The sequence below is a fragment of the Amaranthus tricolor genome, chromosome 11 (genome assembly GCF_026212465.1).
Source record: "Amaranthus tricolor cultivar Red isolate AtriRed21 chromosome 11, ASM2621246v1, whole genome shotgun sequence".
NCBI classification, from domain to species: Eukaryota; Viridiplantae; Streptophyta; class Magnoliopsida; order Caryophyllales; family Amaranthaceae; genus Amaranthus; species Amaranthus tricolor.
Window position 1 is genome coordinate 18,024,572 of NC_080057.1, and position 4,308 is coordinate 18,028,879.

The 4,308-nt window shown below is 43.5% G+C and overlaps 1 protein-coding gene across 1 annotated transcript in view; it reads right to left on the reverse strand.

Moving 5' to 3' along the window:
- The window catches only part of LOC130827038 (protein TIC 214-like), a 9,210-nt gene extending 4,908 nt beyond the window's left edge, over positions 1–4,302 (reverse strand). The window contains exon 1 of the mRNA XM_057692670.1: positions 1–4,302. This exon is cut by the window's left edge and continues 4,908 nt beyond it. The gene's annotated coding sequence lies outside the window, so the exon portion shown is untranslated.
- Positions 4,303–4,308: the final 6 nt, after the last annotated feature.

Sequence of the window (4,308 nt, forward strand, 5' to 3'; positions counted from 1 at the left end):
CCAGCCAACAAAGATTGATCCAGTTGTTTGTTGTTGGGGAAGAGTGGACGTAAAAGAGCATGCACTAAGCGTATGCGCTGAATAAGTGTTTTAGTCGTGAAGGCCGTAAATCGACGAAGTAGGTTTGTAATTAGACTCTGGGTATCGGGGGTAAGAAGGTGTCCATGGGCATAAGCTACTGACTCAGCTCCAACAATTACTTCCATTGATAATGCCAACAAGAGGGAAAAAGCCCTACGGTATAGTTACAGCTTTTTCTCCCTTCCTTACTCTAACGAGTAAGTAGTAAACAACCTTACTTATGAAAGTTTTATTTTAAAGTAAACTTAGGCTGTTGTTGAATTAACTTAGAATACAACCGGTATCCACGTCGCAACTAAAGCACTCGTAACATACGTTCCATCCACATCCGGCCAGTTGAAGTGAAGATCGAAAAAATATTCTTCAAAGCTTGCTAATAACCAAAAAAGAATTGGACTAGTGTAAGGGACTTCCTTTTCGAGCTAGCATTTTAGACCGATGCAATCTATCAGGCAAAGAAAAATGATTATTGATTAAGGCGGGAAGTCTCATTTCCCAAGAAGTAAGTCAGGAAAAAGGGCGGAGTATGGCTTTCGAGGGCAACTTTAATATGTGTTCTTTGAAGTATTACTATAATGGGCTTCTAGAGAACTACTCTAATCGGATTTTTCTCCGGCAGTAGTTATTGAACAGTTTTCTTTCTCAAGGCAATGAGCAAGCGGATTGAATCCAGCAGTTTTTCTATGTTTAAGGGGGGCTTAAACTTAATCTTTACACCGAATCAAAAGAAAGATCCGGGGTGAATGTCTTACTCTTGGTTTTTCTTTTGATTCGAGCATATCTTTAATATGAATATGAATCCATAAATTACCATAAAATGCCCCGCTGAGATGATAAGAACATTCGACGACATTAGCATCCTAAAAAGCCCATGATATCTCGCGAGTTGCTCTTAGGCGAAAGGCTTCCATGCTGAAGAGCCTGATATAAAAGAAAGCTAGAACTCCAACAAAGAGACAGGTAGCTTAACTCTTTCGACGAGTTGGCTCGACTCTTGCCCGATAGTTTGTCCCTCTACCCTCGTACTAGCTCTCGATCGAGAATGATTCTTCGTGAGCAAGTCAGAGCGAGACCTTAGTGGCTGGAATACCATGCCATAGGATAAAGACTCTTGTCTCTGCCTAAAGCCTAAAGTAGGAGCTTTCCCCGGTAACAAGAGTCTAAAGCGGTTCTTACCTCCCCTGATGATCTAGCTTGTCGGTCTGTGTCCTTTGGCCTCTGAGGCGTAAGCACTCGCTGCCAAAGGATGATTGACTTGGTCTAAAGCACAGTTGCAATTGGGGAATGGTTGGTTCGAAAAAGTGTTCTATTACGTAAGTGAACTCTCCCTATAGTATAGGCGCCTCACTCTAATATCGCCTATTGACGGGTCTAAACCGGGGCAATCTCTTCGACATAGCATCAGTGCCTCAAGTTCCCGCCGAGAAAAGAGTTTTCTTAGTTGTTCTCCTTTCCTTAAGTCGTTCACTAGTCTTCCTTGGGACTCTTGAAGTCCCTTTAAGTCGAGTGAAGCGAGGGCTTATCCTAAGAGAAGCTTTATTAGGGCGGGGCGAAACGGCTTTAGCTGTCTGCTTTACTTACCGAAAGCAAGGAAGGCTTAATGGCAAGGTAGGGAAAGGCGGGTTGAGGCCGGATGTAGTCTTCCCATCGCTCCAGCGTTAGATCGCTGTTAGTGCTGCAATTGAATCTGTTGTCGGAAGGGCTACTAGAGAGAAAGACTCCTTTGGCAGAGGCAATGGTACCATCCGAGGAGGACCCTGTCACTGGGATTTCATTTCGTATAGCTGTCAAAACCCAGAGCTAATTCAACAAATGAAAGACGAAAGGAATGAGAAGGACCCTTATTGTATTGCTTTCACATAGAACCACTTAGCGTTCCGTTCAAACCCTTCTCTTCGAGAGTGCTCTCTCTATCTCTAAGACGGTTGTGCTACTCCCCGAGCATCACTAACCTACCAATGGTAAACATAGAGTTCCTAGTCTAAGGCACTCAAGAGAAGTTCAGAAAGCACGTCAGGGCAATAGGATTCTCGTAATTGAACTATCGAAAGAGGACAGCGGGCTGAAGTGATGAAAAAAGGGAGGCTTAGAACCAGTATACCCTCTACTTCGATGGCAGTGGAAAGGGTATTCGCCAACGATACCCTATTTATCCTTCTGCTCTTCTGTATTGTATTGCGATGGAAGGCTTCTCCATTCTTATTCACGAGAGGAAATTATAATTGTTTTAGAAACGGGATCGAAATCCGATCTCTCACTTCCGACGATCTAATTTTCTTTGCTGAAGCTAGTCTTACATTCAGCCCTTGGAATTTCCTTTTTGTGTCTATTTCTGTTACTGTCATGATTGAGATTCTAACCTCTTATCTAGCGGCGCAATGGGGACTACGATAGACCGATGTCAAGCAAAGCAATGCTACCCGAAGACTCAAATGAATAGCTATCGATGAAAGATCCCGCCCATTTCTGGTTTTCAATGGGAGACTACCAGTTCTTGCTCCGGATGCTGGTACCGAAAGATGGTAAGGAATGGAATGATGAAAGGCCGGGTTCCCCCTAGGTGCCAGTTAGACATGAACTGAGACAGGGGAAGTCCATAAGAAGGGCTGAATCCAAAGCATTGACCCGTCGGGGCCCTGAAAGACCAGTTCTTCCCTCTACGACAACAGAAGAATTGTCAACAAAAGAAGAAGCAGATAAGAGAGCAAGATTCGTTCAAAGAAAAAGCGATCCTCCGTCCGGCTTTGAAGAGGCCTTAGTCGGTCAACTTTCCTGAGGGGTTAGGCGAGAAGTTAGTAGGTAGTAGTGGTAAAGATTCTTTACTCGCGAGTGGAACGGCCGACATCTCACTCTAATGTCCTAGGATGTACCAGAGAGGGTGAACCAAGCCAAGCCCCTTGACGTTTGTTACCCCCTAGACAGATCAAGAATGCCCGAAATAAAGGGCCTGTCAACTCCTTTCCTGGAAAAGAAGAGTTTCCTTTTATGCCAACTGACGGGGAGGCCCGACGCTTCTGCAAAGTCTGAGAGTCATTATGAAATTCCAAGGGCTGAATGTAGACTAGCTTCAATCCAGTACCATTTGGAGAGTGCCTAGTTTACAGGGCGCCTATGGCAAATAGACTCTTTTCTGCCAGAGTGGTATGCTAAAGTGAATTGGCCTATTGGCTTTCCACGTGGTATAGAACAGAACATACAGTTAAGTCGAGTCCTGTTCTTCCTTTGCTACCGCACTGCCGGTCATTCCTAAATCATTTAAGCGGAAGAAGCATAATAGGTTAGGGTTAGGATTAAATAGCGCAAGAGAGAGTCTTTCCCTTAGGTACGAAATTACGCTATCGAAAAGCAGCGAGAAAGAATAGGAATGAATAAGAGTACTATTCTGTTGCCGAAAAGAGCTTCTTAGCTCACTAAGATAGAGCTATTAGAGTTCTCGGGTCAGCTCCCGGGAAAGAGCTAGCCCGGCAGAAGCAAGACTGACACTGGAAAACCCGCATCTCTTTTATTCCATTTTTTAATAAGTGAAATAGTGCTGCGAGGGGCAAAAAGGTAACCTGATGCCTGGGACTTAGGAGTCTCTTAAGAAAGGAAGAATAAAAAACATATTTAAAATGATGAATAGAAATATGCTTTCAGCTGAAGCCAGATATATTACTCGAAAAGACTGATTTTTTTTAATTATCGTATTGACGAGAACCCTGCAGCCGCGGCTGTCACCGTCATCGCGAGAATTATCATAGCTATATAGAAACCAGCACTTTTTGGTGAATCATCATCGGGAAAGCCATCTAAGGTCAAGCGCAAGCGTGAATTCTGTTGGTAGCTTTTTCTATGATGAGTTTTTCACTCATTCCCAACCCAAACTCTTTACTACCAGTAGCAACGTTCAGAGATTCTATCAACGCATTTCTATTGAGATCATAGGGCTGCCTTACCGGAAAACAAATCAGTCTCGGAGGTCAATAGAATTTCCTTCTTCGGGTGGCAAGTCAGGAGCATACTTTCTCTAAATCAAATGGAGAAGGTAACTATTTCAAAGTTCAAAGCTAAGTGCTCCTCATTTCTATAACGATAAGTTGAAGAGCTGCTGAGTTGTCAGACTAAGGAGAAGAACGGAAAGGCCTCTTTAACAAGTAGCCGATTGAATCAAATCTTTCGTACTCTAGACTGATTCTTCTCTTATTCTTTTTGCTACTTTCTATTAGTGAATAAGCCTTCGATTAGTCC